General features: G+C 34.8%; 1 long non-coding RNA gene across 1 annotated transcript in view; it reads left to right on the forward strand.

The window, feature by feature from the left end:
- Positions 1 to 10,931, forward strand: part of LOC140849981 (uncharacterized) — a 59,339-nt gene extending 48,408 nt beyond the window's left edge. Inside the window, exon 4 of the long non-coding RNA XR_012132556.1 lies at positions 10,689 to 10,931. This is a non-coding gene — a long non-coding RNA (uncharacterized lncRNA). The remainder of the gene's footprint in view (positions 1 to 10,688) is intronic.
- The last annotated feature ends 256 nt before the right edge of the window (positions 10,932 to 11,187 follow it).

Consider the following 11,187-nt stretch of genomic DNA (forward strand, 5'->3'; position numbering starts at 1 on the left):
ATTAGTCTGCTAATCAGGCAAAAGGAACAACATAAACAGATACTTTACGCCAGGTTTATATCTGATAACAAGCCTCCATTAATAATAACGTGATTTCTAAATTCAGTCTGAAGACTGAAGTATTTCTTGGTCTAATCCAGATAGCAAGGATTCTTAAAATAACATAATTGCTATATTTAAGTAAAAGGAGTGCAACATATGCAAAATAAACCTCTGTAAATGCATGTTAATTTGGAAATAAATTCTCAAGGTAACAATTTGTCAATAGATTGGAGGGCTTTACATGAAGTCTTGAAAATCATGACCTGCAAGACAAGGAATTGTCCCAATTTATTCAATACTCTTCAAATAGGAATTTCTGGATAACCAGCTTAACGCTTGAGACAGGAATGTCTGGAGGAGACTCTCACTTCTTTATTGCAGAACCTTCTAATTCATAATTTCTTATCCTGAGATGCCTTTCTCACCAGAAGGATGTACAGCCTAGTGCCGGCTTCTCCCTACTTCTGACCCGCAGATAAGGGAGGAGACACGATGAGATGTCCAAGCTCTGAAAAGGCCAGCCAGGGTCGAGGCTTAACAGCTCAAGAGTGGTGCCGAGAGGGCACCCTTCGTATTTACTGAACAAATAAATGTTAATAACAATAGAATTCTATGTAGGGGGGTTAATACATAGTCATTAACAAACTCTAAACTTAATTCTCAAGCAGTCTCCAGTCTTCTGGGGCGCGACGTTCTTACTTGGTCTTGAAACAATTGCAAAGGCAATCACGTCACAGAAACTGTTTTGGTTTTGATTGTTCTGTTCTTCATCATGCATCAGGAATAAGAGAAAAATAGTCAAGTCATATATGATTGAACATTTGATTTCTATACTTGATTTATATGTTAATCTCACAGCCTAGTATTCTTCTAGAATGTATGTTAAACTTCTGAGATACACAGAGAAAAATGGTACTTTTCTTTAAGATGTCTTAAAGAAGATACAGTATAAAGTGTTAAGATACAGCACAGTACGATGAATACAATGTGGTAATGCAAGGACAATGAGGAGGAGAATGGGCTAAAGGTGTTGGGAGGACATTACAAGGGAATTTTCCTAAGAGAAAACTTTTAAGTTGAATTTTAAAGGAAAATTGGAAGTTTGTCAAAGAGTGAGTGGTGTGAATATCATTCTCTGCCAACAAACTGATGATTATAGATGTGTTTAATGGATAGAATTTTCAAATCTATAAGAAAGAGAATCCTCCTAGACGAAGTCATTCTATAAAAATGCCTACTGATAATTACAGATAAAAAAATCAGGTTATGTAAGGTTACCTGGGTAGCTAATTGCTAATATTAAATGTGTAAAAATATGGTTTTCTTTCTGAAATGACATTTTTCAGTAGTAGGTCAGAAGGAATACTTTCTTCATTTACTTGATTAGATAACATGGAATATTTAATGTCATACACAATATCAGGGGGTGTGAAAGGTCATGTTTATACTATTGTATTCAAGAATATTATAATTAATTAAAAATAAAAAGAATAGGATTTTGATCAGGAGTGTTCATTATTTTATACTTTTAAATTAATAATACTCTCCTGACATAAAGGGATATATTCAAGGGGATAAATAAGGGTCAATTTATGCAACACTTATTTCAGTTTCTAAACAGCTCTAGATTTTATTCTGAGTTGTCCTTTTCTTTTAATAAGGGTAAGAACATAATTGGAGCTCCCATGTTTGTAACAATGTTTCCTTACATTGCTCAACTACAAAAATTTTAGTTTTACCTTTCACATTTCAGATTGTTAACATCATATTATATATTTTATTTTATACTTCATATATCATACATATAGAAATATTCTCATTTCCTATATAATTGCATAATAGTTCCATTTAGATGGACACAGTTTCTTGTGTAAATATGCTTTATGTGTTTTCAAAATTAAAAATTGACTTCTGAATTTTGTCTTATTTTGACTCATTTTTCTTTGTAGTTAAAATTTATAAAAATAAGGGAAGGAGAATATAAAATGTGATGTTACATAAGATTTTATAGCATGTTGTCATTTAAAATTAGGTAGAACTTCCACTAATCAAAGTATATAGATGGGGTCCTTAGCCAGCATGGTAGGTCCTCATAGGAGGAGGATAAGACCAGAGACTGGCTGATGCTGCAGACATCCTGTTTCCTATGGCCAGGTGACTAGTTATGCATGAGTAGACAAAATAGAAGAGATGATTATATGTACGACAGTCCCAGGAAGCAAAATGGGAATGCTGATGGGATCCTCCAAGTATGAAATCTTGTTTCAAAGTTTTTAGGTCAGAGGCTGATAACATAAAGAAAAACTTGAAACTTTTGAGGCTGGAGCAATTTCTGCCCATTCTGTCTGAGAGGAACAAGTAGATGAAATAGCTAATGTAATGGATTGATAGGACAAAGAGCCCATGGAAAATCGGATACAGATTGTTGAGCCAAGCATTCTGCTCTTTGCCAAGATAGGGAATTTTGAAGTTTTTGATGAATAAACATTCCTTATTTCTCACCTCAAATCCTGTTAAGTCCTTTGCTTCTCTTCCCTACAAATGTATCCATATTTTCGAGCTTCACTGACCCCTCCCGAAGGACTAAGCTGATTCTTTTTTTTTAATTGAGGTATCATTGATATACAATCTTACAAAGGCTTCACATGAGCAACACTGTGGATTCAACATTCACCCATATTATCAAGTACCCCTCCATCCCATTGCAATCACTGTCCATCAGCATAGTAAGATGCTGTGGAGTCATTACGGTCTTTCTCTGTGCTGTAGTGCCTTCCCCGTGACCTACCTATATTGTGTGTACTAATTATAATGCTCCTTAATCCCCTCTCCCTCCTTCCCCTCCCACCTTCCCTACCCAAACCCTTCCTTTTGGTAACTGCTAGTCTCTTCTTAGAGTCTGTGAGTCTGCTGCAGTTTTGTTCCTTCATTTTTGTTTTGTTGTTATACTCCACAAGTGAATGAAATCATTTGGTACTTGTCTTTGACTGGATTATTTTACTGAGCATAACACCCTCTAGCTCCATCCATGTTGTTGCAAATGGTAGGATTTGTTTTCTTCTTATGATGAATAATATTCCATTGTGTGTATGTACACATCTTCTTTATCCATTCATCTACTGTTGGACACTTGGGTTGCTTCCATTTCTTGGCTATTGTAAATAGTGCTGTGATAAACATAGGGGTGCATCTGTCTTTTTGAATCAGGAATCTTGTTTTATTCTGGTAAATTCCTAGGAGTGGAATTCCTGGGTCAAATGGTATTTCTAATTTTAGTTTTCTGAGGAACCTCCATGTTGTGTTGCACAATGGTTGAACTATTTTACCTTCCCACCAACAGTGTAGTAGGGTTCCCCTTTCTCCACAACCTCACCAACATTTGTGGTTGCTTGTCTTTTGGATGTTGGCCATCCTAACTGGCGTGAGGTGATATCTCATTGTGGTTTTAATTTGCATTTCTCTGATAATTAGCGACATGTAGCATCTTTTCATGTGCCTGTTGGCCATTCAAATTTCTTCTTTGGAGAAGTGTTTAGATCCTCTGCCCATTTTTAAATCAGGTTATTTGTTTTTTGGATGTTGAGGCATGTGAGCTCTTTATATATTTTGGATGTTAAACCCTTATCAGATAAGTCTTTTATGAATATAGTCTCCCATACTGTAGGGTGCCTTTTTGTTATGCTGATAGTGTCCTATGCTGTACGGAATAAGCTGATTCTTATGAATGGTGATTGCCAAAAGAAAGTTGTCCAAATAAGTTTAGCATTTCTCTTGATATTTTCTACTCAGCATTAATTCAGTCAGTTAGTAATAATTGTCACATGCTTAGCTTGATATGGATTAGCTGAGCAAAAAGTTACATAAAATGTTAATCTTTACTCCTGAAGTATTTAGAATTTAAATATAATTTAGGGCTTTCAAATAACCAAATCAACAAATAGAAAAGAAAAAAATAAATGACAAACAAAATAGGTGAAACAAAAAAAAATTAAGTACGTTTATGACAATTTAGGATAGGAAAACCACCTTGCTAACACAAAATTAGTAGACATAGTGGCAATGGAAAACATTATTAGATTTGACTATATACAAATGTAATAATAAAAATAACATAAAATCCATTAATGATAGACTGTCAGAAAAACATTTCAAAGATTTCCACAACTCCACCTTTCCATTCTGTCCTACGTGGAAGGAAGTCAAAGAACTGTCCACACTGAAGGAGTAGGGAGTTATGTTCTACCTTCTTGAAGAGTGTCTACATAAAGTATTTGGAATTCTTTTCCATGGGAAATTATCTCATCATGTGTTACTTTTTTCAAATGAAAAATGAAATATAATGTTAATTCAATATTGAAATAATGTAACAACCAATAATTCAGTATACATTTTTCTTAATGTTCTATTGCAACCTGTTAATCACTTGTTATAAAGTAAAATTTCAAGTACAAATTTGATAGAATTTCCTTGTGTTTCCTGGAAAATTTTTTAAAAAATATTGTGTAATATTATTTAATTTTTTACGTATTAAGAAAATTATGCTTAGGAAACAAAATAATTTTCCATTTTTATTTAGCTTTCTAGGACATCTTTTAGAAGGATATCAAAATTTTGCAAACAAATGTTGGATTTCAAAAAAGACTTGTACACATATAACTGAAGAAAAATTGATTAAAATAAAATGGCTATTTAAGAGCTAAATTTGATTATTCTAGATTACATTTCACAGAAATTGAAAATCTATTCTATATGATATTTTCCAAAAAATAAAAAGTTCAGCGACTCATGATGTGACCAAGTAGAAATGTAACTGTGCTACTAAAGATTGTATTGACATCAGGTTACACATAATGAAATAAAAGTTATATTATCTTACTATTAATAACTAAAGTAACACTAAAAAATAAATAAAACAAAAAAGTTTATTTTAGTTGTATCTCACTTTACTAACCTCATCCCTAGGTGGTAAGGATTTTATTTTTATACTATCATTAATTCACAAATAATAATCGATGTGAATGGTGAGGTGAGAAAAGGTGGCGGCATGAGAAGTGAGGCAGAAACCTCCTCCCAAAACCAAATGTAACAAAAATACAGCAAATACAACTAATCCTGAAAGAGTAACCAAAAAATAGACAGCCACAGACAGCTTACATCTGGGGAAAAGAGAAGACCTCACAGAAAAGAATAGAGTAGCAAAGTGACAATCAGCAAGACCCAGGCCCTCCCCCTACCTCAGCTCACAAGTGGGAGGAAGAGAAATAGAGCAGGGAGGGAGTGGAAGCCCCAGATTGCAAAACACCTACCCAAGGAGATCTTCTCTGGGAGCATGAACCCACATTACATGGTGCTCTGGAGATTAGTGGGGTTTAAAAACAAATACAGGCAGAATATTTGCAGAGAATGAGATTCCAACTGCTTGTGGAGAGCAGGTAACCACAGCTGGCTACTCTGGAAAAAAAGAAAGGTGAGCACTTTGAAAGACTTTCCAACAGTGAGAGGGGTACTAAAAGGGGCAAAGATTGCATAGAGCTTGCTGCTTAGTAGAAAATGCAAGTGGACAAAATTGTCCTGGCACACTTAGCCTAGCAGGTTGGGAACTTCCAGGAGTTTAAGGCACTCCATCCCCCTGGCTGCAATGCAGGGCTGAGTCCATCTACCATGATACACAGCTGGCAGCTCCTTCCTGGCAGGTATCAGTCCTCACACTTGCTGCCCCTGCCATTAAGCCAGGTTAGCTGGAGGGTGCCCTGCCTACAACATTTGCAGGGGCTTAATGCAGAGACCTCTCCCTGCATGCTCAGCCCACTGGCTCTGGCAGTGGTGGTAGGCACTGCAGTGAGGAAGCAGAAAAGAGCTCTTTCCTCCTGGCAGGCACCAGCTCTGTGAAACTGCAACTGTTGCCATGGTTTCAGGTGGTGGGCAGCTCCAAAGAGAAGAGCTTTTGGGCACTAGAGGGTGCCACCTACACAAAGTTATCATTCCATAGTAATCATTAGAAATATGAAATGGCAAAAGAATATTGTACAAACTACAATCTCTCAAATACCAGAAATAGGGCTAAATGAAACTGAAATCATTCTTGATAAAGATTTCAAAATAAAAATCATAAACATGCTCACAGAGCTACAGAAAATCATTCAAGATCTCAGGGAGAACTTCAAGAAAGAGACAGAAACTTTGAAAAACACAGTATCTGAAATTAAACATACAATGGGGGATTTAAGCAGATTAAGTAGAGGAGACAGTAAGTGAAAAGGAAATTAGAGAACAAGAATACAAAGAAGCTGAGGCACAGAGAGAAAAAAAGAATCTCTAGGAATAAAAGAATAATTGGAGGTCTGTGCAACCTATTCCAAATGGAACAATATTCACATTATAGCGGTTACAGAAGAAGAGAGAACAAAAAGAGACAGAAAGTGTTTTTGAGGAAATAATTGCTGCAAACTCCCCCAGTCTGGGGAAGGAAATAGTATCTCAGGCCATGGAGGTGCATAGATCTCCCAACACAAGGGATCCAAGAAATAAAACACCAAGACATATAATAATGAAAATTACAAAGATCAAGGACAATGAGAGAGTATTAAAAGCAGCCAAAGATCACATACTGAGGAAAACCAATCAGACTGTCATCAGACTTCTAAGCAGAGACCCTACAGGCCAGAAGGGAGTGGCATGATATATTTAATGCAATGAAACTGAAGGGCTTCCAACCAAGAATACTTTATCTGGCATGATTATCATTTAAATTTGAAGCAGGGATTAAATAATTTCCAAATAATCAAAATATGAGGGAATTTTCCTCCCACAAACTATCTCTACAGTGCATTTTAAAGGGAATGCTATAGATGGAAGTGTTCCTAGGTCTTAATAGGTGTCACCAAAGAAAATGAAACTACATTAAAGAAAGTAGACCAATTAATTACTAAGCAAATGCAAAATTGAATCAACTACCTACAAAGTCAGTCAAGGGATACACAAAAAAGTACAGAATATGACACCTAATACATAAAGAGTGGAGGAGGAAGAAAAAGGAGAAAAAAAAGAACCTTTAGAGTGTGTTTGAAATAGTGTAATAAGTGAGTTATGTCAGTCAGTTGGATAGTAAAGAAGCTGCCATTGAACCTTTGGTAACCATGAATCTAAAGCCTGCAATGGCAGTAAGTACATATCTATAAATAATCACCCTAAATATGAATAGACTGAATGCACCAATCAAAAGATATAGAGTTACAGAATCGATAAAAAACCAACCTATATGCTGCCTACAAGAGAATCACTCACTTCAAACCCAAAGATATACACAGACTAAAAGTGAAGGGATGAAAAAAGATATTTCTTGCAAATGATAGGGAGTGAAAAGCAGGAGTTGCAGTACTTGTATCAGACAAAATAGATTTCAAAACAAAGAAAGCAACAAGAGAAGATGGACATTACATAATGATAGAGTCCTACAAGAGGATATAACTGTTATAAATGAGCACCCAAATACATGAAACAAATACTAACAGAATTAAAGTGGGAAATAGAATGCATGAATTCATTTTAGGAGACTTCAACACACCACTCACTGCAAAGGTCAGATCAACCAGACAGAAAATAAGTAAAGAGACAGAGGCACTGAACAAAGTATTAGAAGAGATGGACCTAATAAACATCTACTGAGCACTCCACTCCAAAGCAGCAGCAGAATACACATTCTTCTCAAGTACAGATGGAACATTTTCAAGAATAGATCATATACTAGCCACAGAAAGAGTCTCAGTAAATTCAGAAGGATCAAAATTGTACCAACCAGCTTCTCAGACCACAAAGGTATGAAACTAGAAATAAATTATGTGAGAAAACAAAAAGCCCACACAGAAAATAAAAACTTTCAGTCGAAACCGTACAGGCCAGAAGGGAGTATCTCACTTTACTAACCTCATCCCCAGGTGGTAAGTATTTTATTTTTATACTATCATTAATTCACAAATAATAATCAATGTGAATGGAAAGATTGAAAAAGATGGCAGCATGAGAAGTGAGGCAGAAACCTCCTTAACAACATGCTCCTAAATAATCAATGGGTCGATGACCAAATTAAAAGATATCACGCAATATATGCGGACAAACAAAAACAACAACTCAACACCCCAACTTCTGTAGGACGCACCAAAGGCAGTTCTAAGAGGAAAGTATATAGCAATACAGACTTATCTCAAGAAAGAAGAACAATCCAAAATGAACATTCTACATTCACAATTAGTGAAACGAGAAGAGGAAGAACAAATGAGGTCCAATGTCAGTAGAGGAGGGAAATAATAAAGATCAGAGTAGAAATAAATAAAATTGAAAAGAATAAAACAATAGAATCAAGGAAACAAGGAGCTGGTTCTTTGAGAAAATAAACAAAATAGATAAACCCTTAGCCAGACTTATCAAGAAAAAAGTCTACACACATAAACAGAATCAGAAATGAGAAAGGAAAATCACTACAGAGACCACAGAAACACAAAGAATTAGAGTACACTATGAAAAATTGTATGCTAACAAACTGGATAACCTAGAAGACATGGATAACTTTCTAGAAAAATACAACCTTCCAAGATTGACCCAGAAAGAAACAGAAAATCTGAACAGACCAATTACCAGCAATGAAATTGAGTTGTAATCAAAAAAATCACCTAAGAACAAAATACCTGGACCAAATGGCTTCACCATTGAATTTTATCAAACATTTAGAGAAGACTTAATACTCGTATTCCTTGAAGTTTTCCAAAAAGTAGAAGAGGAGGGAATACTTCCAAACTCATTCTATGAGAACAGCATCACTCTACTACCAAAACCAGGTAAAGACACCACAAAAAAAGAAAATTACAGACAAATATCCCTGATAAACATAGATGTGAAAATACTCAACAAAATATTAGCAAACCAAATTCAAAAGTACATCAAAAAGATCATCCAACATGACGAAGTGGGATTTATCCCAGGTATGCAAGGATGGTACAACATTAAAAAATCCATCAACATCATACTAGACATCAACAAAAAGGACAAAACCCACATGATCATCTCCATAGATGCTGAAAAAGCATTTGACAAAATTCAACATCCATTCATGATAAAAACTCTTAACAAAATGGGCATAGAGGGCAAGTACCTCAACATAATAAAGGCCATAGATGACAAACCCACAGCCAACATCATACTTAACAGTGAGAAGCTGAAAGCTTTTCCTCTAAGATCAGGAACCAGACAGGGATGCCCACTCTCCCCACGTTTATTCAACATAGTACTGGAGGTCCTAGCCACGGCAATCAGACAACACAAAGAAGTAAAAGGCATCCAGATAGGTAAGGAAAAAGTTAAACTGTCACTGTTTGCAGATGACATGCTATTTTATATAATAAACCCTACAGATTCTGCCACAAAACTATTAGAACTAATAACTGAATTCAACAAAGTTGCAGGATATAAAATTAATACATAGAAATATGTTGCATTACTATATAGTAATGATGAACTAGCTGAAAGAGAAATCAGGAAAACAATTTCATTTACAATTGTAAATATCTTGGAATAAATATCTTGGAATAAATCTAGCCAAGGAGGGGAAAGACCTATAATCTGAAAACTACAAGACACTCATGAGAGAAATTAAAGAAGACATCCATCCTGTGCTCATGGATAGGAAGAATTAATATTGTCAAAATGTCCATCCTGCCTAAAGAATCAGTGTGAATGAAAATTTAATATATAGAAGTCAAATCTGAAAGAAATATTAATCTAGTTGTTGGAGGTCACATTATCATTAGCTTTCCTATTGACCTTTAAGTATTTTGCCCTTTATTGAACTTTTTTTCTTTGGTTGCTTACTTCTTGGAGTTCAAACCCTAGAACCAGACTCTATGTGTTAAAATCTCGGCCTCCACCCTTACTGTCTGATCATGAGCAGATTACTTAACCAACTCTGGCTTCTTTCTCATTTACAGCATGAATGTATTAACAGAATCTCTGTCAGAGACTTATAGTTGGAATGTATTTAAAAGGAATAAAACTGGCATATAGCAAGCAATCATTAAATGTTAGGCAGTTCATTGTAATATGATTGTTCCTGGTATTATGTAATAACCCACAGTCCAAAAATGGTATATAGCAGAATGAAGAAAAGATTTCTTCAGAAGAATAATGAAGTTATATGTATGCATGTATTTGTATTATAAATGTGCATAATTTGATAAATATACATATATACCTATAGAGTTTCTGTAATATAATATTCTAATATTACTTTTTAAATCACTGGAATCAACCCTGATTATTTGCACCAGTGATTCCAGAGAACTCACTGGAGGTATTAAACATACTTTGAATGATGTTCTTTCATAAACATGAGGTATTTTAAAAGACAATGTAAACTTTGTATCCTAAAAATATTTCTCTTCCACATATATTTAATATACTCATCTAGTCATATATTCTAACTAACAGTACTCAGGAAATTAAATAGTAATCCTTGAATTGAATCAAGGTACTTATTTTTTTATACTCCAGACTCAATCAAAGAGCTATTTTTTGTCAATGTTTAAGAAAATAATGTCTTTTCTGGAGTAATTTATGTCATATTTTATTCACTGGCAATCTTTCTTTTATTCTTGTAGACATTTTACCTTCTCACACTTCCTCTGATTAATTGGGAAAAGAAGATTGGCTGCTACTCGAGTCATTTTCTAGTCACTGAAATCTCATGGACTTCTTTTTATTTAACGTTGGTTTGGAGACAAAACTTTCTAGTAGAAAAAACAGACAATAAATAATTTTGTTATCTGTATCTCTATCATCATCATCATGACTACCTTCTGCCTACATAAATAGATCTATATTTACCTACCACATTATAGAGGTAAAGGTGAGTACAACAAGGGGGGTGGGGAAATGAGGTGATTGGAGAATGTTATTTTAATGTAGTGCCATTTGTGTAAACCACTTTTTCCAAACTTGATATCAGGATCTACTTTCATTTAAACACTGATTAGCCAATATCTTTGAACATTTATTTTATTCTAGCTACTGTTCTATCTATATAATAGATGGACAGTATCACCACACCATAATGCAGAAAAGATCCCTACTCCCATCTATCCCAAGTATCTTAAAGTC

This window comes from Manis javanica, chromosome 6, assembly GCF_040802235.1.
Source record: "Manis javanica isolate MJ-LG chromosome 6, MJ_LKY, whole genome shotgun sequence".
Taxonomy (NCBI): domain Eukaryota; kingdom Metazoa; phylum Chordata; class Mammalia; order Pholidota; family Manidae; genus Manis; species Manis javanica.